This window comes from Lathamus discolor, chromosome 8 (assembly GCF_037157495.1).
Source record: "Lathamus discolor isolate bLatDis1 chromosome 8, bLatDis1.hap1, whole genome shotgun sequence".
Classification (NCBI taxonomy): domain Eukaryota; kingdom Metazoa; phylum Chordata; class Aves; order Psittaciformes; family Psittacidae; genus Lathamus; species Lathamus discolor.
Window position 1 is genome coordinate 2,432,699 of NC_088891.1, and position 24,560 is coordinate 2,457,258.

The 24,560-nt window shown below is 47.9% G+C and overlaps 1 long non-coding RNA gene across 4 annotated transcripts in view; it reads right to left on the bottom strand.

Annotated features, from left to right (window-relative positions):
- Positions 1 to 24,560, bottom strand: part of LOC136019031 (uncharacterized) — a 172,094-nt gene that overhangs the window by 2,917 nt on the left and 144,617 nt on the right. For 3 of the 4 annotated variants that reach the window (XR_010614714.1, XR_010614712.1, XR_010614713.1), the window contains exons 6-8: positions 9,633 to 9,780; positions 4,324 to 4,449; positions 1,801 to 1,940 (exon numbers count right to left, since the gene is read on the bottom strand). This is a non-coding gene — a long non-coding RNA (uncharacterized LOC136019031). The remainder of the gene's footprint in view (positions 1 to 1,800; positions 1,941 to 4,323; positions 4,450 to 9,632; positions 9,781 to 24,560) is intronic. The other variant, XR_010614716.1, reaches the window with a different exon arrangement.

Genomic DNA, 24,560 nt, shown 5'->3' on the forward strand with positions numbered 1-24,560 from the left:
GAGATGCCCACATCAATGCATTTATATCCCAGCACAGCGATCCGGAGGGCTTTGCGCTGGCAAAGTTTGTGTTGGCATCTTTCCTCCAAGTGGGATGAAAGTTTTGCCATCCAGCTATCCCAGCCAAATCCCCACTGGATCTGGTGGCACTGCGGCGCGTGCTGCATTTGCTGCCCATGTCCAGCCTGTCCCACAGGGCTTGGAGGGTGAACTGGGGCCACGGCAGCCAAATTGCTCAGGGACGAGTAGAAATTAAATATCCTCCAGCGTTTATCAGAATCACAAAGGGGATGGGTCAAAAAAGGGACAAAATCCAATAGAAGTTCACCAAAACCTGCATTTCACTGGACCTGAAATTAATGTTAATGGGTTAATGGAAACACCACAAGGCAAGAACTGCAGGAGTTTCCAGGCTTTTCAAGGCCCTTCCCACCAGTATCTGCTGTGGGTGGGGACAAGCTGACTCACAGTTTCCAGGGCTGTAGTAACATTTCAACACCCCAGCGCTCCAGCCTTGGGGACTGATGGCAAAGAGCACATTCCCAGCAGAATGGTTGGGAAGGATTTTTGACAACGTGTTTTCTTGTGTCAGAAAATGTCTGTTTGGTAAAGCCAAAACTTTTGGGTTTGTTTTTTTTTTGGTAGCAAATGAGTACCACAAAGTGCTGCTTGGAAAGGTTGTCTGGGCCCAAGCCTGGATTTCTAGTCAAACCCAAGGAGGTACAATCATCTTCCAACAGGTCCTCACCAGTGGGTGATGGCACCCATCCATAGTGGTCCTTGCTGCAAGTGAGGCCCCTTGCTTGGAGCAGGGACACGGACTCTTGCATCCCAGGAGAAGACTCAGCTCTATGGGTGGTTGCAGCCTCATTTCTCTCCTGCATGCAGCTTTATAAGTAATTGTTATTTGGGGAGAAAAAGCCCAGATGAGAGGGAGATGGATGCTGGAGATGAGAGCACCCATCTGAGATATGGGGTCTTGGGTTCAGTTCCCTGGTCTGGGTCAGGATGAACAGGGACTGAACCACAAGTCAGGCCAGTCCACAAGAGCAGGACTATCCCCTGTATTATTCCCCACTGGATTAGACCAACAACCCCTGAGAACTGCTGCTGGCTCAGGAGGTTGATATCAGTGAGGGAACAGCAGCCACTGGTTTCAATGGGTTTGCCAGCCCTGTGCCCAGTAGCTACGAGCTGGCTTTGTTGGCTGGGTGCTCAGTGAAACAGAGCTGATTGATAGTTGCAGTCAGGTACCTGCTGCTGGCATCTAGGAGAGGACAAATGGCCCATGGGGACAGGACTGTCCTCTGAGTCCCACCTCAAAACTGCTCCAACCCTGTCCTGTCCAGGATGACTGAGGGCAGAAGTTCCTTAACTGCTGTACACACTCAATGAGTGCTGTAGAGAAGATGGAGCAGGTTAGGCCACTGCTCCTCCAGAGGCAGGTTTCTGAGGACTTCTTGGGGCTGGAAAGCAAAGCTGTGATTCCTCAAAGCAACAGAATCTTGTGACCCTACCTCTGCTTTACAGAATCATTTGACAGCTGCAGGATGTGGATCTCCTGACCACCAGTGTGGCACAGGAGTGACTGCCAGGCATCATTACTCCTCTGTGCTCTGGAACGAAGCTGCTGATGCAGGGGAAGGTCTGCCTGCCACCAAACCTTTCAGTGTCTTTCCCAATGGCATTGACTGTGATTTTCCATGTCATTTTGAAATAAAATGAGGCATGGGGGTGGACAGGATGAAGACATTGACTCCTGAGCCTTAATCTGGTGCATTATCCAGGAAGACATCCTACCTTGTGGTCTATTATGATCCAATGTGAGCACAGTGGTTGGCTCCCAGGGTTCTCACAAGCAGGTACTGGTGCAAGATGAAGTGGATGGGGAGGAGAAGTCACATTCAGCCAGTCCAAGGATGGTACAGCCTCTGAGACTCCTGCAGGAGAGAGATGTACATGCTCAGTCCAGGCATCCATCTGCATGAGAGAAGAGGGGATTCTAGGCCCACAACAACTCCTAGCATCTACCTCAGCCTCATTCTTTCCTTCCCCAGTTGCAGGCAGCATGGCAGGGCTTAGCCATTAAACTCTTCCTGCCCTGGTCTGGCTATAGGAGTCAAGTAATATCACATAAACCAGATGTTGTGTTCAAATAGGAAGGGAATTCCAACTGCCTGCATCCACCAGAGGATACATCTCAAACCCACACCACCCATAACAAACACACAAGAGTTTGTCCTTTTTATCAGCATTTATTCAGCAGCCTGTGGAGACAGTCTGCTTCTCTGGAGCCCTTTCCAGGCAGATAACACCCAGTTATGAAACTGCCCTTTACTGTTTTTTGGGTTGGCTTTGGTGACTTGTCATTTTGGAGCTGGAAAGGGTCTATCCGAGGAAGGAAACCAGTGTGGTGCTGTATTGCTGCCACCAGGCTGATCTAGCAACAAACTGTGTGTAACATGCCAAGCCCAGTCTTTAAAAGTAAATCCATCTCCCGCTATCCATATTTACCCATACAATTTGCAAACACAAACCTGGAAGTTCCCTGGGAGGGCAGGATTAAGAAAAGGATTACTCTGTTTGGAGCTGGTCCAGAGAGCTGAGGGAGTCTACACCTATGTCCAAAATGGATTTTAATTGAGGTTTGTGGTGTCCAGTGGTGCTCTCCTAGAAGCAGGAGCTAAAAACACAGTGGGGCTGGACGAGAAGGAAGCATCGGTTGACGAAGCCATCAAAGAAGAGCTGAGAAAGGTCAGATATAAATGGCAACCTGTCCGTTTATGCAATAGTTTGCTCTTCTATTTATGATGGTATTTTCTGGGAAGAGCTGGTCAGAGCCAACTAGGGCAGGCTTGTAAAAAGATAATTTTTCTGCCTTAGAAAACACAAAGGCAGACAGACGGGGCTGCTGGCTTTCCTCCTTTCCCAAGATCTGCTGCCCTGGGCAATTTGTTCTGTTGCAGCAGCTTTTTGCTGAAGTGACTGGCGTCTGGTGCGCTTCAGAGCAGACGCCAGTCACTCCAGTAAAGAGCTGCTTACCACAGCTTTGGTAAATATTTTCTGCAGTGGTGCAGCAGTGTCTTAAAGAGCAGCTCTGTTATTTCATAGGCATCTCCAATAATAACGCAGAGAGAAGCAGCCACAAAACATTAGCAAAAGCTGCTGCCACTGACCAAAACTTTAGAGAAGCAGGAACAGAAGTGGGAAGAGAATAGAAATAGTGACTGAGTCATTGGCTGGAGAGGCTGAAAGCAGCAAGGGAGAGGGGAAAAAAAGGCAGGCTTCAAAAGCTGGTCCCAGGACACCAGCTTCCCCAAAGTGCTTGCAACCTCAAAATGGGGATATGAAAATCATTATGGGAGAAAGAGAATATTGTCTTCTCTGGTTTGAGCCTGGACTGAAGGTAGCCAGAGGCAATCACTGCTAAAGTACCAAAATGACATCTCTTTTTGCTCTGAAACTGTGTTTTGGGTATCTCTGCTGGCAGCTGGCTGTAGGATCTCCAGGGCTTGCTCATACAGAAGAATGTGAAAATAGAAAGCAGGATTAGGAAGGAAAGGAGCTGACCCTAAAGTCATTGGCACTGCTGGGTGTTACTGCGAGCAAATCATCCTTAAATAGGATGCAGAAGTATGCAGTTTGACCCAGCAGTAGCACAGTTGCTTCTTAGACACCCAGCACATGGAGCAGGCTTTGCTGAGAAAGGAGATGGTGGCTGGAAGCCAGTCAGGTCTCCAGGGGATGTTCTCCATCCCATTGCCACACCATGGAATGAGAAAACCCCTCTCTGAGCAGGCACCCTGCAGGGTTGGTCCTGCTGTACCTTAAATAGTGCTGAGAAGACATCTCTGTCCAGGAAACTGCTGGCTCCAACATCTCAGAGATGATCAGAAGCAGCAGTTTCTTCCCTAAGGCAGCCTGGGTGCCAGCAGGATGTCTCCCTGCTGGGCAGCCATCCCAGCCACCAGTACATGGACACAGAACTGTGGATGAAACACTGAGTCAGGCAGCCCTGAAGGTGCAGGTCTCCCCTGCAGGCCCCCTGACATCCTTTTGGATCCACAACGGGGGGTTTCCATAGTTCAGCACTAAACCTTCTCACTGCTATTTTGGTGCCAGGTGTCTCTAGCAGCCAAGCCCTCGGAGGGTGTAACTGGTGTAGCACTATCACCTTCCCTGGAGAGGACCCAGCCAAAATCTGACCTCTTATTTACCTTCTTACGCAGATGATTACCTGGGACCATGCCTGACTCCACAGCCTGACCCCACACGCTGGCTCTTACCCACTCTACCCAAAGTCCAGCCCATGCTACAACTGACCTGGCACAGGGATGCAAAGCTGTCCCGATGTCTGGAAACAGCAGAAGGCTTCCCATGGCCCGTCAGGCTATCCAGGCATAATGTGGGATGAGAACGAGAGGATGGAGCACTGACTGGAGCAGATACCTGGTAACAAATGAAATTTTTTTTGCATGAAGTGAGTGGTTTTTACCTCTCAGCCTCTTTTTATTTGGCTATTGAGTAAATGATGATTAATGCACGATTATCAGCTGTGGATGAAATGAGACCAAAAAGGCAAAAGGGTGGTGGCTTTAACCTGCCAGAGGGGGGATTGAGTTGAGCTCTTAGGCAGAAGCTCTTCCCTGTGAGGGTGCTGAGGCGCTGGCACAGGGTGCCCAGAGAAGCTGTGGCTGCCCCATCCCTGGCAGTGCTCAAGGCCAGGTTGGACACAGGGGCTTGGAGCAAGCTGCTCCAGTGGAAGGGGTCCTTGTCCGTGGCAGGGGTTGGAACTGGATGAGCTTTAAGATCCCTTCCAATCCAAACTGTTCCATGATTCTAACAAATTGTGTTGCATTAAAAGAATAACCCCCAAGTGAGGACATCATTTTTGTCTCAGCTGATAGAGCTGCCAACACCTCCAACTGAGAGCTGCAGCCTGCTCCTGCTTCCACACCCCTTTGCTGTGGCAGTGGTCACCATTTGTGCCAATGACCCACTGGCTCACCCATGCCTTCTACTGAGGACCAGCACGCTGCCAGTACAGTCCCCATACTCTCAATGCAAATGTTCAACACGCAGGATGAGAGAATGACATCAACCATCCCAACACAAGTTATTAATCTCGCCATTAACCAAACGACAAATGTTCCTCCCCGAGTCGTAAAGCAGGGGTGGCATTTTTATTAGCTGAGGTTTCCTCCTTCCTTCTTTTTTTTTTCCCCTTCCTTTTTTATGGCCTTATCCACAAATGCTGAGAGCCAGAGGGAATTATTTGTTACTTACATTAAAGCAAGAAGCCATCAGACCACAGCTCCACAACCACTCCCCATATCATTATTTTCTTTTGGATTTATATGAACCTCGTTATTAAACCTTAGCTAGTGCAGACATCCTAACAATGCACCAAGTACTAATAACTGCTAAGCAGCATTATTAATTATTGTCATTACAGCATTGCAAATAGATTTTGATTATATTAAAGAGAATACTTTCCTACTTTTCCAACCAAAAAAATCCGCAAATGTAGCTTATTAACAGCAATTCTATTCTTATTGGTAAAACTATTGTTAGATTACAAAGGCAGCTTGTCTGGGCCCTACAAAAACCACGTCACGCTGGGATGGCGTGGCGTGTTCTCAGACTGGTGTCGCGTAGCTGGGGTTGGGGCTGAAGGGAGCTCAGCAAAACGTGTTAGTGGGGATTCAGAGGAGGAATTGAGGCCTTGAAGCATGACAGCACCCAGCGCTGGTGGCCTTTAGGAGCCCTAGAAATACATACATCTGCCTTAGAGCTTACAGTCCCCTTATATCCCTCCTAAAGCTGATATCAGTGGATGCCGGCAGGCTCCATGAAGGCATGGGGGAACCAGGATCATCTGTCCCATGGGTGTTTCTGTGGAGTAGGTTGGAAGCAGTTATAAGCTCACCTGTGTCGAGTTATAGAGCTGACGATATACAATATAAGTCCAGGATCCTGTGACAGGCTCCCTCATCATTAACCCTTGCTTATAGCATTCAATGGAATTACTCATGCTGAACCCAGACACAGAAGGGCCGCGTAAACACACAGCCACACTTTTAATTAAAGATGGGCTGAGATAAAAAGCTTCAGAAAACAATTTTCAACAATTAAAAATAATATTAGAGGTGTTTGTCTGCCCCATCTGCATGTGTCCTGAGCAGCTGGGGAGGCTCGATGTACTTTTGCCATCACAGGACTGTTTGCAGTGATTGCTCTCCGCTCTGCTCTCAGGCTGAACGCGCGCATCCAGACTCTTTGCTCCAAAGAGTTAAGATTTCACTTGTCAGGCTGTTTTTGTTTCTATTCACATGTCAGTGCCTGTCATTTATTTAGTCAATGGGACATGTCCAAGGGATGGAGACAGACTGGGTTAGTCATTCTGACCGTGGGTCGCCAGTCACTGCAAACTGCCTGAGGTCATTTCCAAAAGCGCCACTAACAATGAGAGGGAAGCTGGGCCCGGGAGACCTGCAGGAAACGGCGCGGAGATTAAAGACAGAGATAGTCCTTTGCAAAAGTACACTGGAGGAATGTTCCCTATGTTCTGTCAACAGAGTTTCTTCCTCGCTCAAGACTGTCTATTTTAAGTCTGAGCTCGCACCAAAAATGGAAATCCTTGCTCAATGGCTATCAGTGGATCTTGGGATTCTGGGGCTGCAGCAGTGCTACGGCCGAGGAAGTGAACCCTCCAGCTTGGCCTTTTCTGCTGGAGCAGCTTTAAACAATTCCTCCTTGCAGCAGCTCTCTTCTGGGTTTGCTCCTTTGCCTGGTTAAACCCGGCTGGAGCCCACGGTACCACCCTGTGCTGCCTGCGAGCATCCAGCATCGTCCCACCGGTGTACCACCGGCACTGCGCCTGGCTCCAGGGATGGCACCTCAGCCCATGCAGGGCAGCAGAAAGCAGAGGAGGGTGGCAAGGGCCACAGTTCAGGCTCAATCCACACTTCCAGGACGTTCTCCTGCTTTAAGGAAGGGAATGGAAAAGAAGCATTGAAACGCAACCATAAATATTTGCTGCTGCATCTTGGGCTGAAATCAAGCCCCGTGACTGCAGATTTGGGGGAACGGGAAATTCCTCTGGCAGCCATCTGGGCGTCAATACAAGGCTGAAATACAAGAGCAGTTTTAGGTGCAGAGATGCACATTTTGCTTTTTAAGCGAAATAGTACAGGCTGCTCTTATTAACACACAAGGTACCTCTGGGTGTTTTGGAAAACATTAACAACAACCACATGATTGGTGTAAAACACTGATTTTCCATCCAGACTCTATTGTTTTCAGATAAATACATTCCATCAAGCTTTTTTTTCTCGTATCTGAACTTTCTGCATGTGGCTTTTCTGTGTCTCAGATTGAAAGGAATGGGGGATTAACAACCTCCTCCTCATGGTGGCCCAGGAGGAGCCACCGAAGCCCAATGGCTCAGAAACTAGTGACAGGGACTAACCCAGCCCTTTGGTTTGGGTGCAATCACCAGTGACATGGGACAGGGGTTAAAGGTAAGGAAGGGACAGGAAAAGGAGCTGCACAGTGGATTTGAGCTGCTTTGCAGAGGTAAGGAAAAGCAGCAAATGCATTTCTTTCTTAGAATACAAACATCCATCATGGACACAAACGAGAGTATCCAAATTCCTCAGTGTTGTATTTATGAAGCCATTCGGAGACATGATACAGGCCAGTTCCTGAAGATTTTTCCATGTGTTGTTAAAGATTCAAATTACAGAGCAATTTTCAGGCTTTGAAGACATTGGTCTTGGTATTGCAGAGCCTGGAGGCTGCTCCAGGCAGGGTCTGTCTGCGCTGCAGACGGGAGATAACGCAGAGCCACCACCAGCACTGAGCGAGCTCAGGAGTCAGGAGCAGGCCAGGAATGACGGCACGGAGGCACTGGGGGGAATTTGCTCTGCTTGCAGATAAGGGAAGCATCCTGCTTTAAGCACAGGGTAAACAACTTTTAATACGCAAGGGAATTATCTGGAGAATTCCACTGGAGGAAGCGTGTCTGGCGTGAGGCTCTGCAGGCACATCTGTGGCTGTGTGGCACGGCACTGTGCAGGGATGGTCGCCCAGCCCGGGCACTCAGGTAGATTTGGGTATCCAAATCCATGCTCATGGATGCTCACCAGGGCCACGTGAGGCTCCACCAACTTGCAAAAGGCAATTGAGATAGTTGGGTTTGTCTCCATGAGGGGAGGGAGGCTCCTGATCTGTTGGTGGCCTCATGGTGGCCCATGTAGGGCTTGGGTCACCCAAGTGAGAAATCACCAAACAGGTGAAATCAGAAAGACTTAAAAACTCTTTTTCAGCACAAAACTGACAATACCAATCACTTTTCCCCACTAATTTCAAGCAAGGTTGGATGGGGCCTGGAGCAACCTGGTCTAGTGGAAGGTGTCCCTGACCATGGCATGGGGTTGGAACTAGATGAGCCTTAAGATCCCTTTGAACCCAAAGCATCCTAGGGTTCTTTGATAATTACACAGAATAACCTACCTAATTAAATTAGGGGGTGTGTTCATTGATAAGGCCATGAAAACACTCAAGGCTGGAGAAGACAAGTTTCATCTCAGAGTGATAGCATTCGGGAGAAGTAACGTGATCACAGCCACTCCCTGGTGCTCCCCGTGAAGCTGCAGGGTCCATCTCACCGCACAACCGCAGTCTGAACCCTCGATGAGCATCAGTCCTGCATGGCATTCCGGGGAATGCGGGCACAAGTTCAGCCCTTTGCCTTATCACAGTGAGGGGGATGGAGGGAGCAGAAAGAGCTAATCTCAAGTTCAGAGCCTGATTTACGGCCGAGGCCTCAGGCAAATCACTTACTGGCTTTGTGGTTTCATTTCCTCATCTCTAGAATCTCCTTCACGGGTGATGTGTGAGGGGGAATTAACATTCAAACGTTGTTTTTAATAAATATTTAAAGATTCAGCTTGTGTTTTATGACTATTTCTGAATGATCTTCCTGCCCTTGCGTAAGGGTCTTTCCCTGCCAGCTCCTCTCCCTGGAGTGGGTGCGATGGCTCTGCTGCAGATTTGTGCTTTCATTGAGTAACAATTAAGCTGCCCCAGTTCAACATAAAGGCATGTGAAGAAAGTTCTCTGCTGCCAGTTCCGCATCGCACTGCGCTGGATGCTAGCAGGACACATCAAACCGAAGTGTTCCTCTGCATCGAATAAACCAAAGCAGCGCCCAGCACACACTGATGAGCTGTGCGCAAGCTCCAAGTGACCCCCAGCACTCCCAAATTCTTTATTCATGTGTGAAGCATCAGTAAAAAACTCTGTTTTCACCAGCCCAGCATGATTTGGAAGTGAAAGTGTGGGTTTGAAGCTACCCTGTGCTGAGGCCAGTGGAAATTCAGCATGGGTTTGACCTGAGGACTACGCACGCTTCAGTCGCTGCCTGTTTATTGTTAAACTCATTAAAAACATCAGGGTTTTTGCATCTTAAAAGTCTTTTCTAAGTTCATAAAATATGTGAATGCCTAAGAAAGAATCTGTGTGCAACTGTATAAATAGTGACTAAGTAGGAATTCTGTGGTGTTCAAAGGGAGCAAAAGAAGTTGTCAAGCCTGTGGTATAATGAGTTCATTTGCCTTGCAGCCTACCTGGTGCCCAGTGCCAGCTCGCCCTGGTGATGGGTCATGTGCTTCTCCACCCAGGTGAGTGATTTTCAGTTAAAGATTCAAAATTAGCTGTCTGAGACGTGCCGCAGCCCAAGGATGGTCACTTCCTCATGAGGTGGATGCTGGATTTCTATGAGAAGAAAATGCAATGTGTTTCAAAATGAAGCACTTTGTGTTGAAATCATCGCCGTTTCTAAGTGACATTTTGGTCTGGTTTTAAAATGCTGCAGTTTTGAGAGCAAACCCAACCGTGCCTTCAACCAAACCAGCATTCTTGTTCAAATCCTCGTTTCCCAGAAAAGTTGTCAGCCGTTTGTTGTATTCTGAACTAGAACAAACCTTCTCCCCAAACCTTCGCGCCTGCCAATAATCCTTTTTTATCCCAGATTTAATGTTGTTATAAAACTTCCTTACTGGAACTGCTGGAACTTGACGTTGTCATTAAGTGGATACCTTGCACTGTCACTAAAATTCATGCCATTTTGTAATCCTGGAACTCCCCAAACTCATCTCAGGCTTCAGAGCCCCTCTCGCAGGGATGTTTACAGCTTATTCTTCCTCTGTAGGCAAAATTAACCCGAGAGCTAAACCTGATGAAAGGCACATTGCTGTCTGTCATAAGGGGTGTATGTTGAAATATGGGGTGAAAAAAGCCAGTAGTGCTCAAACCACTGCAGAATCCCAGTGGAACGAGGCATGTGAAGGATATTTTATATTTAGCCAGAGGAGGGGAAAGGCAGGAGCCGGATGATGCTGGGTTTTTTGTGATGATGAATATTTCCAGGGAGAGCTCCCTGCCATGGGAAGAGTTCCACACTTGAGTTTTCTAATGAACAACTCTCTGCAGTGTTTCACAACACCAGGTTGCTTACCATGGAGAGCTGGAGCAAAGCTGCTTTCTCTCTCCAGGTCCTTTTCAGCCCACACAGCTTTATTAGCCCCATGCCTGGGAGTTTTCAAGGTCAGGTTGGACAGGGCTTGGAGCAACCTTGTCTAATGGAAGGTGTCCCTGCCCATGGCAGGGGGTTGGAATTGGATGAGCTTTAAAGTCTCTTCCAACCCAAATTATTCCATGATTCCATGATTAGCTGGGATGGGAAGAAGACTTGGAAGGCATAATCGGGAAACCATAACATCAGTTGCAAAAAGACACATCATCATCATCATCATCCTCACTCAAAAGAGTGAACCGGTTCCCAAATTGAGGAGCCACACAAATCCTCAGGTTTAAGGAACACTTAAAAACTGTGCTTTTGTGGATCATCCAGCATACACCTCATGAGCAGTGATGGGAATTCATGGATCCTGCTGCTTTCTAAGGGGACAAGCACTTGGATCCCATCAAGTTACAGACTGCGCTGCTGCCTGTGAAGTTCCCCCCTTTGATTCTCTTGCTGAACGCTTAAGCCAGTGACTTGGCCAGGAGCAGGCTCATTTTCAACAGAGGCAGTCACATTTCATTCCTGAATGCTCTCTCTATGTCCCTTCCGCTGCAGAGTGTCTCTGTGCTGGACCACATCACACTCCTGCAATGGCTGCTCTGTCCTGGGGCTCCTCTGCTGCACGTGAGAAGGTGGAACAATGCCGCTTTCTGAGAGGCCCTCAGAACGGAGGAGTTGGGCATTGTTTGCTTTTCCTGTTTTGTTTTGCACGGAATAACTCCCCTCCGTGGAGCCACTTCGGCTCCAGAAACAGACTATTAATAAACTGAACTGCTTTGAATAGCCCAAGTCAAATGCTGGCCTTAGAGGGGGGAAAAAGTGTACAATTGCATAGAGCCTTTTCATCCCTGAGAGCCTTCCAAAGCCCATGTAGTGATTATCCACCACTGAAATGCCACCGCCTCTACAGTGGCATGGAGGAGCTGTTTAACACCACAGCCCAGTCTGCCATGGTTTCATGGAAGTCCTTAAGCACAGCTTAAGGATGCTTCCTCCAGGTTGGATGCTGTTTGGTGGCTTTCATCAGCTTGCTTTTAGTCTACAAAGAAATGGTCATATCAAAGGGGGTAAGAGGTGGCCCTGTGGTTAAGGCACAGAGCTGGAAGTCAGGAGACTCAGCAGGAGGCTGAGAGAGTCCTTTGGTATCAACATTTTCTCTGCTGGCCTCATCGCATTCTGCAGAACATAAGCTTTAGGTTTTAAAGAGAAAACCAGCTCAGTTTGGGAGTCTAAGGTCCAAGTCAAGCAACCAACATGGATGAAAGCACAGTTGTACCCTGTGCTGCCCATTCACCTTTAAATCCTACTCCAGGCACAGGATCAGACTCTGAGGGCCACCTCTGATATGACCAAGGATGTCCATGGTCATCCCAAATGCATCCCATACAGTATTAATAGACATCTTGGTGAAACCAGAAACGGCACAAGCCAAGCGCTCAACTCCAAGCACTCAAACCATAAAACAGCACCTGCCCCCTCCCAAGACAGAGCTGAGCCTAAAAATGAGCAGTTTTTAAAACAACACATCTATCGCTCAAAATCCCCAAATAATGACAGGTTTCACTTTCTTCTAGCACCTCCACCACCAAGAAAGCACAGCAGCTTCATTTCGATATAATAACTGCCTTTCCTTAGCATTAACATCCCTCCTCCCCCAGCTGACACTGTGGTAGGTCACCTCTATTCTCTTCCCTATTAAATGAAACCATGGTTTGCCCACGGATCAAGGCTGGTACCTGCATCATGATAATGGTACATATTGTTCATGTACTTCAGCTGATGGAGTGGGAAAGTGTCCCCCGTGCTCACCGCAGAGCAAGGCAAAGCTTTGCCTCTTCAACCAGCTTCATGTGACTGATCTGTAGGAACTTGCTTTGGCACCATCAGATTACTTGCTGTTAACATCATTTATCCTGTTGAAGTTTCTTCCCAGTAAGCAATGAAACATGCCTAATCCAGGCAGATTAAAGAGAAACACGTTTCATCATCTCTCCCTCGGCTTCAACCACTCCATGAGAAGGAAAAAGGCATTTGGGTTTATGAATTGCTCATAGCTGCAGCAGGCTGAAGCAACAGTCGGTGGCCGGGATAGAGACACAGACTGACACATTTCAGACCTATGGGGATGTTTAGCTGTGAAAGTGATTTGCACGGTGCTTTTCCTCAAACTGCTGTGGATGCTTTGTACCCTGGAACAGCACCAGATCTGAGTGGCTGCTGCTTCCAGCACGTGGTTTCCATGTGAGGGTCAGCAGCCCCATCGCTGCAGCCCCATCCTCCTCCCAAGCCTTGCTCCAGGCTCTATTTGGGAGACTGGGAGATGATACTTTACATGGCCTTTTCCAGCATATATCACTTCCCATGTTTTAACCTGGTCCCTAAACAAAGGCTTATGTATTTGTTCTCAGTGGATGTGTGCCTGTGGGACACATTCCCCAAAACAGGGCAGGGATGTGTAAAGCCATGGGTCAGTCACCATCTAATTTAGCAGCAGCGTGGCAGGCTCAGCTGTACCACACATTAGGGGCTCTGTGAACACTGCGTCTGAGTGCTGCTGCTGGACAAAGACCAAACTACCAGCTCCAAACCAAAACCAGACACCAAAGCATCCACTGGCAGGATGGAAATAGTGTGTCAGAAAGAGCATGAGTTGGAGGCTGCACTTTCTTTGTTACCAGATCTTGGAGCAGGGGCTCTCATGTGCCTGCCTGTGGCACTGCCAGTTTCAGAGCTCCAGGAGGACCCTGCCAGGCCATAGTCTCTGCAGTGAAGTCCCTGCTTTTCTGAGACATGGCTGGCCACAGTGGAGCAAGAACAGAGTCAGCAAAGACTGACTGCACCTTCAGATGCAAAACAGAGGCAGTGCTGCTCTGCCATGGTATGGAGCGAACCCATTTAGAACCAAACCAAGCTTCTCACTTGCCACCAAAATAAGCATATTATGGAATTGCTATCCTCCCCAAACCACAGGGCTGTTTTAATGACCTTCCATTTAAGCATTAAGGAGTGAAATGTCTAATCCTGTCGAGTGTGTAAGAATGTGACTCATTCCTTTAACGCTGTGAACTGCCTCCTTTTTGGCAGCGGTTCCATATGGCAACCAGTGCAGCATTGAAAATGGCAGGATTTGAGTCTGCTACATGAAAATGATAAATAAATTCTAACTGCAGGTGATACCTAATATAACATGTGTGTGTGCAATAATATTATCCTAGTTGCCAAGCAACTAACAGTGAAAGAAAGAGATAAAACCTCCTGAATATGGGTATGCACTTCATTGGCTTCATAAAGGGACCCACTGGCTCACGCAGGGTTTAGGACATCTTGCCCAGTGGTTAGCACCAAGATCTGCTCTGGCTCAATACAAAGAGAAAGGTGATGAATTATTTGCAATAAATCAGGGCTGGATTCAAACCCATAGAAATCCCTGAAGTCCTGCCACTGGCATCTCTGAGCTTTCTACCAGGTTGGAAACGGGCAACAGGGTAGGAGAAAATGGAAAACTGTGATCATGTCCCACACGGATGGGTTCTGCTGCTGCAAATGGTGATGGTTGTGAAGTCAGCTCCTTCAGCTCTTCCTATGAGATAAGCAACAAACAAGCAGAAACAACCTATGGCTGCACACCTAAGTATGTGTTCAGCTGCATCCGCTGCTCATGTAACCACTTGTTTGTACACATCTATGCACGTTGCAAGATGCTACTTGGGCAATTAAAGGGGTGAGCTAGCCCCTAATGGGTTTTCATCAGCAGAACCCAAACCACTGAGCCCTCTCCTGCAGTTCTCTAAGTAAAAGAGATGCCGCCTTAGTCTTCCAACGAGGATAATTGCATTATCAGTGAGAGCTCTCACGATCTCTCAGGAGATGTTCTGGAGTTAGCAGGATCGGGTCCTAAGCATGCATGATTCACTGAAATAAACAGTGGTCTGCGTGTTTAAACTTGGCTTTCAAAATTACTGCCGGAAATGAATGGCCCACACTCCACAGCATCAGCATCAGACAGGAGGATGTCCATAACACAGAGGTGGTTGTAACGTCTGATGAGACAGCCTTCTCTGGTAAGGATGTGTTACCCTGTTTCATTCAGGTGTGAAAATGAAGAGCTGAAATTCTGAAGATGCTTCTAAAACCTGGCCTAACGCATACAGAAATACAGGCTCCCAGCAGGCATGCAAGGATCCTAGAAGCCCATATTGGAAGGGACCTCAAAGATCATCTGGTCCAACCTTTCTAGGCAAAGCACGACCTAGACTTGATGCCCCAGCATTGTGTCGAGCCAGATCTTAAAAATGTCCAATGCTGGGGAGCCCACCGTTTCCCTGAGGAGATTATTCCAGTGGCTGGTAGTTCTCATTGTGAAACTTCCCTCTTGTGTCCACTCAGTATCTCCCCAGGAGCCACCTGTGCCCAGCACCCCTTGTCTGTTCCATGGGAAGTGCATTTTCATTTCTTCTTCCCTTCTGGGCACTCTTTTGGCTCCTCTCCTCTAGATAGAGGAGATGATGCCCCACACCTGACAGCCACGCATTGGATGTTAGAAGTAGTGCCACCCATCAGTCCCCACAGATGATGCTCTTTTCTATTTCATATTAAGCAATGCACTGCACCCGAGTTGTATGTTTTAAGGAACGGCTCAAGCTGATCTCCAGTTTCACAGAGCTGGTTCAATTTGCAAGCTAAAAGAAATGAGAAACAAACTTAATGTTAAATCTCACAGTTATCGCGCTGCAGGATCACTGGTGTACGGTTACTCCATGGAAAATACAATAAAAACAAGCACCAGAGTTTTAAAGAGAGGCAGAGGAGGAAAAGCACATAGCAAGAGAAGAACAAAAGGAGCACCACATAAATGCAGTGCAGTGAGATGAAGTGTGTTATATACCAAGTGCAATGTTTGCTGCAACTGTCACCCCTCTTTTTTCCTTCTGTTTGCAAATCAGGTCAGTCAAACGGAGTTTCATACCTACTACGAGTAACCTATGACTACATGATGGCCTGAACTTCCAGTGAGAGGCTGTGCTGTGCCAGGACCTCCAGCTGAACAAGGTGAACCACTCACAGCCTTGCCCCAGGTGCCTGCAGCACAGAGCTGCCAGTAAATGCCTGACTCCTGGATGTCAGGATTTAAGGTTAAGGATTTTCAGTAGGAGGCTCTTCTGTGTCGACAGTTACGAATCTTCAAGGCTCTGCAGACATTTATATCAGTCCTGGCTATCACTCAGTTGCTTGCAAACAATGACTAACACGAGCCCACACATAGCTCTGCTCAAGCACACCACTGCTCACCATCCGTCGCAAGCTGCCTGGCTGTGTCACACCACGTTAGGCCATGGGGATGGTTGCCTTCTGGTCGAGAGATGATTTGTACCAAAGGGTACAAGCACGTGCTTGCTTTAAACCTAAGTAACTCTTATTCTAGCCCGAGGACTGGCTGCAAGCTTGGCATGCACAGGGCCAGTATGGAAATCCACTCTGCCATGGAAACACCGTTCAGGGCATCCAAGCTGCAGAGACCAGAGAAAGCTTGGGTCAACGTACGCATGCTCTGGTCACGCCTCTGATGGCAGCTCCGACAGCGTGCATGAGTCACAGGGAAAAGAGTAGAGGAAAGTTCCCTCCTGTTTTAATGAATGAATAAGCTCTAAGATTTTTCTAGGGTGTGGAAAAAGATAAGGCTTAAGGAGGAAATGCAATTGTCTGTGTAGCTTTCAGGTCTACCTAGCGCTTCCAGCACATTCCTAGAAGCAGCTGGCATTAGATCATTGATCATTTTCTGGACTAACTGCTACTAGTATACCTGAGATCCTAACTGCAATACATGTCATTGTGGAGGGTTTACAGCTTTTATGAAGGTCTTCATGTGCTGCCCAAGTCCGAATGGCCACATGGAAAAGCCTTAAGAAGGATTCTTTACTGGAGCTGGCTGCATGCAGTGAAGTGAATGGTGGCAGAAACTTTGCTGTGCCTACCTGGATCCCTAGAAGTCTGCAGAGACACCAGGAGCGTCTACCTCCACTTGCTCCATGCCCCGAGTGAAGTGCAGAGACTGCTTTGTGGACCAAACCTACCACTACTACACAAAGCCTCAGGGAAGCAAGAAACTGCCCCACTCCAACCATACACTGATACTCAGAGGTCAGAGAACAAACTGGAGCAACATTCAGCCTGGAGGCTCCATCACATAGGTGCTGAAGCCATCTTCACTCTGCCCTGCAGAGGCCTTTCAGGGCTCAGACCAGTAGTGGCTGGAGGCTGCCTTCCTGCAAGGGTAAAGCCAACACCAGTCTGCTGATGGGGACCATGTCAGTGATTTCTGGAAGCAACCAGACGGAGCCTAAGTGGGTCCTTTACCTTTTATTTCTACTTCTGCCTCTACCAGGAGCACAGGGTTTGAGGTGAGTTATTGCTGCAGCTGAGGAATGCGGGGCAGCCCAGAACCTGCAGCACCAGCACCATCCAAGGGGAGATGTCTTCTGCTGCATTGTATCTAGTCTTCTTCAAGAGAAGGTTAAAGCCTGGGCAGACAACAGTGAGGTGCGTGTGACTGTGACAGGATCTCTTACACTGAACTTTTGGATTCTTTACAGTACGAAACTATATATTATCCCTTCACTGGCTCCACAAGATGTCTGTGAAAGATGCAGCCAGGAATACTCAAGTTCACCCACTGGGGAAACATTGTGTTACGTGAAGATTGCAGCCTTCTCCCCTTATCTGAGAGGCAGTTGATGAAGGGCCTGGCGTCAGTCTGGCAACTCTGATGGCTCCCAGTTAGCACCAGCGAGAGCTGCCTATCAGCAGAAAGCTGGGGCAGATAGCAGACGGGACTATCTAATCACATACCTTTTGCATTAGTGCTGCCATATATTCCTTCCATTTACAATCAGGAGACTGGACCGCACTGAATTTTCACAGGAATGAACTGTCAACAACCCCATCCTTCCCAAGGCCTAAAAATGGGAGCTTTATCACAGAGGCCAGTAGACTTCTTTTCTTAGACTTCCAGGCAATGGCCGGAGCAGACTTGGAGCCCCCACGAGCGAGACATTAAGGAGACCTTTTTGAGATAACAACAGTTCACTTGGCTCTCTCAAGAATGCCTTATGGCTGTTCCTTTTCAAAGCCGAAGTAAGGAAACTAGCTCAATTAGAGCATATCAAGAAACTTTGTGTCTCCTGGTTTGTTTACCTTTTATCAGTGCTCTTAATACGCTTTCCTGCTTTTCCAAGAGGAGAAGGAGGGCCATGCTTTGTAAGATCACACTAGGAAAATCAAGTAAGAGGCAGCTTTTTAAAGTAACAAACCAGAGTTAATAACAGGACATGAAAGAACTGCTACCAGCTTTCTGCTAGCTTGATGTTTCACTGCTTCTCTGCGTGTTGGTTTAGCTGCGTGCTTACATTTCATTTCCATTTTACAGAAGTCTATAGTTTTGTTTAACACACATTGCCAACCTATAATCACTCGGGTTGTGTTTAAATACCTGTGTAACCATTAGCTCTTTCTTGAGCCAAATGCCCATTAGGACTTGTCCTAAATAAAAAGCCCAGTAAAACATCTTCCATAAGGATGGCATCTCAAAGCCAAGCTCTGACTCCGCAGCAGACTCAAGTTCATCAGCTCTTGGAGCCTACATTATGCCATTAATTGCAGGCATAATTAATGGTGGCCAAATCTCAAAAAAAAGAGCCAAATTAGATTTCACTTGAGACAAGCAGATGTATTTGGGATGTCTGGATAAGGCCGAATCCTGCCCGCTACTGAAGCCTCGAAGTCTGGTCACAGATGGAGAATCAGATTTGCAGCCTTCACATGACTCAGCTCTCCAAGCTGAGATGAGAAGCTCAACCCCCCCTGACTGGAGATCTGGACACACAATCGCTTTCAGTGCTTCTGAAAAGAGAAGTTCCTTTGGAGGTTGGTTGGCTCATCCTACATGTATATATAAAGGCTTTTGTCTTCCCTGCACCCGTCTCCCTTTGAGTATGAGCTAGAAACCAGTGTCCTGCACTGCCACCTGATTTCCCAGTTCCTCTTGTGATGAGAAGGGGAAATACTAACAGAAAAAGGAGACAAATCCTCCACCAGATTTTATATTACAGTGACTCAGCTCTCGCTTGCTGCATCCCAGCACCACGCTGAGTTGTTCCAATGTCTGATCTCTGCTCACCTCAATTGGATTTGAAACTTGCTTTACTGTTTCATCTTTGGGACAGTTTAGGAGGGGAGAACACAAAGTCTGGCCAGGGAAGTCCAGCTTTCATCTGGCTTGATCTGTAACCCAGGGGGTTGGGCTATTAAACATCCAGTCTCACCCTGTCCCTCCAGAAAACTAATTTTACTCATTTCCCACTGGGAGATAAAATGCAGGTCTGCTCCCATTCCAGGGCCCTTTGGCTGGGACACAAATAGCTTTGGAAACACTCTTATCTGGGCTCAAATGTCCCTTCAGAAAATACATCAGCCTGAAAAGGGCTGTCTTGGTACCGCTGGACCTCTTCATGAGAAAAATGGGAGCTCAGCGCACAACCGGAGCTTTCCAGGGAGATTTGCTTTCCTCTTAACACCAACACCCCATAGCACACAGGGGCAAATGTCCTAGTTGCAGGAGAAGCCTTTTATAGCCTGTGTCCACCCCTAAAGGAACCTGCCCACACATTTTAGGGGGGTCCTCAGGTTGTCTCTGAGGGTTGGTCACAGCGAGGTGATGCTGCACCCCCAGCCATGCACCCCAAAGTCAGGTTATCTCCTGCCTAGAGGCTCCTGTTATCCAAGACAGCTTCCCTGGGATCCCCTGTTTTACACACGCTTGCCATTTCTTAGGGTTCCTCTTACAACGCAGGCACAGTCTTAGGTCACAGCCCAGGTTCATATCAATTGCTGAGAGCAGAGACAGTTTGGAAGCGTGGCCAAGTTAAAACCTGGTCTTGAACAGCTTGGGGCTGGCCAAGATCATAGAATCATAGAATCATAGAATCATAGAATAGTTAGGGTTGGAAAGGACCTCAAGATCATCCAGTTCCAACCCCCCTGCCATGGGCAGGGACACCTCACACTAAACCATCCCACACAAGGCTTCATCCAACCTGGCCTTGAACACTGCCAGGGATGGAGCACTCACAACCTCCCTGGGCAACCGATTCCAGTGCCTCAGCACCCTAACAGGAAAGAATTTCCTCCTTATAGATTCCTTATAGATGTCCTTGGGTTCAAGCCTCTGTGCTCTGCAGGCTTCCTGAGCCTGACCTCTCCCTTATGGCGGTGACACTGGGCTCACGTGGGTTGAGATTTCACAACCAAAGCATTGGCACCGCTCCTGTTACGGTGCCAGCGAGTAACAAGCGATCGCTAACTCCTGACACATCTGCTGCCCCAGGACACCCAAACCCCGTCTGTGGAAACCATTGTATGTGCTTTTGAGCAAATAGAAAAGAGAGTTTGACCTCGCACATCAGGAACAGTGAAACCCAACGTGCTGCTCCTTTCTTCCATGCCAGCCAAGCCTGCTCCCTCAGCTCTGCAAAGGGGCTGTGGGATCTGGCAGCAATGATGGTTATATTTGGGTGACACAGGGCCAGGCTTGGTGTGAGCTCCTGAGCTGGGTTTTGGAGCCTGTCTCGGACTCCTGTCCCAGCAAGCATCAGGATTTCCTCTCCTGATATAGAAGGAGATGGAGCAATGGGAGCACAGCGTGAAGGCAGAGGCAAGCACAGGCACTACAGGCAGCAGTGTGGTGAGCCCCCATCTTCACATCCTGTCATGGCAAAAGCTCACCCCTAGGCTTGTCTCTAACATGTCCCAGTTATTCCAATCGTAAAGGACTAGGCAGGGCCATCACAGCATGAAGGAGATGCCCACAGGATGAGTAAGTGTGCTGCAAAAGAGAGGCAGAGTTGGAAGAGACTCCTTCAAACATCTCACCCAATCTTGCACTGGGGTCTTGCACTTGTCATGGCAGGGACACTGCCACCCTAAGGGAACAGTTTGCTCCTGATGGTTCCCAACCCCTCTTCCCAGTGCTTTGCCTGATGGCTTCCAAACCTCCTGTGCTGTGGAGCATCAGGAGCCTCTTGCAGACCACCACAAGCCATAAAGGAGAGCAGTGGGATGGAGAGGTAACTTCTGTGGTTGATGACAGCTTGCAGACAAGCTGCAGGCTCCTTCCCATGGCCTCCAGGGTCACCAGCAGCTGCCATTTGGGAGCCAAGGCTCCCCGTCTTGTGAGGATGTATTTCCACACCCCTGCACCCTGCACACTGGTGTTTTTAAAGGCTGACATGTAGCAAAACAGGAACAAAATGTTCACAGCACACTAGCAAACCTCGGTGGCTTCATTTATCCCCACAGGACTGGTGTAAATGGTCAAACAAGATAGCAGAGAGCCAGGCCCACCACCTCTTGGCCTGAAGCCTGCAGAGCAACAACCAGTGTTTTTCCATCAGCTCTATTTATGAGTTGTCTCTCATAGGAGCCACCTTTGCCTTGTGACAGAAAGCTCATCTCCAAGTATTTCTGAGATACTCAGAATCTTCACAGGGAAGAACTTTCTGATGTCTCATCTCAATCTCCCCTCTGTCAGGTTAAAGCCGTTCCCCTTGTCCTGTTCCTACAGGCTCTTGTCCAAAGCCCCTCTCCCCATGTGCTTATGTTCCAGAAAATAGGAAGGGCTGAATCACCCCCTGCATTACACGAGGACCATTGTTCCATTTACTTAATGGAACACATTTTTACAGGGCCTTCACCCCATCTCAAGCTTCAGGCTGCTTTTGCTTGCCCATACCTTTCCTGCACTTTGTTTCCTTATCACACCATATAATTTGCAGACGAATGAAAATCTGGGCTTGCACTTGCATAAACCCTTGGCCATAAAAACCTTGCCATTGCCAACTCTGACAAACGTATCCTCATAGCTGATGGGTTTTGTAAGGCCTTGGTCCTGGGAGGCCTGTGAATACACCAGGATCTCGGCTTCCTTTCTTTCTTAGAAGTCATTTTCTAGCCTCCACAGTTACAGAGAAAAGCATGAACCCCAATAACACAAAAGGTAGAAGGCAGAGAAAAAGAACTCCCTTGTTATGATTTAAGGGAATGTGCATTTGATGGCTTTTTAAGGGAATCTCGTTGGGGTTGGCAGAGGCTTGGGAACCCAGCCCAGGACCCTGCTCCAGCACCTCCTTTGGAAACAGGGTCCAGCACAACACCACCTCCCCGCTGGGGGCTCTTATCCTGGGAAGTACTTCACCATGTCTCCAGACATCCCCTTTTCCAGGCTGTTTTTCAACTTGTTACAAAAACTAAAGATGCATTGTATGCATTGGAACGCCTTTGCCAAGACAAATAAACTCCTAGATGCCTTTTACCAGTCATTCGCAGTCAAATGAAGGCAACTATGAACAATCACTACAGTAGACCCAAACTTCAGTGAAATAATAAAAGAAGGTGACACTGCAACCCTGTGTCTTAAATCATGTGTGTAATGCACCCCTGTCTATCTGCTGCTTTCCATCCAAAAGCTCTGGTAATTAATAGATAAGTGATAAGGCAGAAAGTAATAATTCCAGGAAGCAGAACAATTCCTTTTTATGAAAGACTCTGTTACTGTTTGCTTTCCCTGGAGTGATCTGGGAGCAAGAAATTCACTGCTGATGCTGGAGCAGGGAGTGGATGGTGGTGGGAATTAGAGATCAGTGGTCACTCTGCTGCAGACCTGTTGCAGCCCACAGGAAGGGTGAAGGATGCGGGATGCAGGATGGAGGGTGCCTGTCCCTCCATCAGTTCAGCTCCATTCAGGTTGGCCAGACAAGCATCGCACTGTGGGGGGCTCTAAAAGAATGGGCACATCCCTGTGACCTAATGAAACAAAAGAGGCAGAGAGAAGATGTCACAGTGGTGTGCTGGAAGCTGGTATCAAGGGGTTTAACAAACCTTGCACAGCTTTACATCAAAGACAAAGCCACGAAGATAAGAGCATCAGGGGCTTGGTCCATACATATTTCAGCCTCATATTTTCTCACACAAGCGCCCCCAAGTCCCTTTCTGCTGCCACACAATTCCATGAGAGCAGAATCTGCTTGCTCAACTCCTGGAGAGTAATTGTAGGCTAATAACATGTGCTGGCATGTGGGTTGGGACGTTAAGTATGTGTGTAGGTGCCTCTGGAAATATGTCACTTAGAAAACACCCCTTTAGCCCACAAAAGCACTGTTCAACAACAGGAATTCCTTCAGATCTATATTCATTCAAACTCTAAAGCCACTTTTTGTTGCTATGCGAGGCAATAAACCAGCGATAAATGGAGGAATTTACACATCAGACATCTCAGATTCCCCTCCCTCCTTTCCCAAGAGCAGTATGAGGGGACAGTTAACGATGGTAGTTTATGGGATAAATATTTTGACAGAATATATTTTGATACCATAAATTTTAACAGTTCTGGCTGGTTTTAAACCTGTTTTTCCCCAACCAGGAATCTGTGTAAAGTAATAATATCTGAAGTGTTTCTTAAGGAGCATAACCTGTCCTAGGAAAACATTCTCCTGCCCTTAAAATAATATCGCTTTGCCTGACAAAGAAACTCCGAATGTCTGCACTTGCAGAGCATTCATGACTCAAAGCTCTTTTATTCCATCTTTAGGTGAGACCTTGTGATCACTTGTGCACGGGACCAATTGCTCACAACATTCCTGATGGGCTCCTGCTACCAACCCACCTCCACAGCACCCTTCTGAAGTAGGGGGGAAAGTGCTGCTGGTCTTGCACATGGGAAAATAAAGCAAAAATCACCTATTAGCTCAAGTTGGTGATGAAAGAGAAGCTTTAAGGAAATGGAGGAAGAAACTGAGCATCAGGGTCCTGGGAGTAAGACCCAGGGATGGGTTTCGGCATCCAGAAAGAGAAGTTAGGATGCTGACTCTGCTGCTCTTCCGATTTTGAGCACACATCTTGGTTACTTCAAGTGACAGCATAACCTGTCGCGTTGAGCCCAAGGCCCAAGGCTTGTTTGTTGTGTTGTCAATGACAAACTGCCCTTGGCTTCCATGGGAACCTCGGGGAACCCAGACGAGAGGGCTCAGAGGATGTGCGAAATTACGCAGCACTCAGTCTGGGAATGTGTCCCTGCCATAAAACTGGCACCTTCACCTGTCTGCCTGGGGCAGCAGGCGGAGGCTGGCTTTGCCTGGCTCTCAGTTTAGCACAGAGAGGCAAGGGAAAGCTTTCCCCACTGGACTTAGCTATGAATGAGCAAGCTTTCACCTTGCCTGCTAAAGAAATCATCACCCTGCAAGTCCATTTGCAAGGCTCTTGGTCACTCCCCACACACCTTCTGAGCCCAGTTTCCAGCAACTGAGAGGAAGAGAGACCTTGAGACCTTTCACAGCTGCCCTGAAGTATAGGACAAGAGGCAGGTTTGTTCCCCCACGCAGGCAGTGACCAGCGCCTTCCAATGCCTGTTTGCATGGGCAGAACATGGGAAGTCACCCATCCCAGATAGGATTATTATAGACAAGTATGCAAGGGACAGAGACTACAAATCCCAACAAAACCAAGCTTTGTTAGTGCCACTTCTTAATGAGCAACTGGTTTAATTATACGTCTGAAAAGGAAGCAGTTTCAAACACTTTCCAATAGGCTTCTTGGACATCATTACACCCAAATAGGTCTGCTAATGGGATGAATTTGAAACACCCTGCAAAGTGTAGCTAGATTTTGGGTTATAGAGTGTGCTAGGACACTTTTTCCACAGTGGAGCTTAAATTCTCTGCAAATATACAATCAGAACTCTCCGATTGCACTGCAAACTGCTATAGCTTCACCTTTTGCAGCGATTTGTGATAGCCACCGGTTTCTCTTTCCTACCAAAAGAATAATATCTACAAACAGCAGGGCCTGTGTCAGTCTTCAGACATGCCAGCTGAGGGCTGAGAACTAGATAGGCAGAAAAATGTTGCTGGGAGAAGGCTCTGGC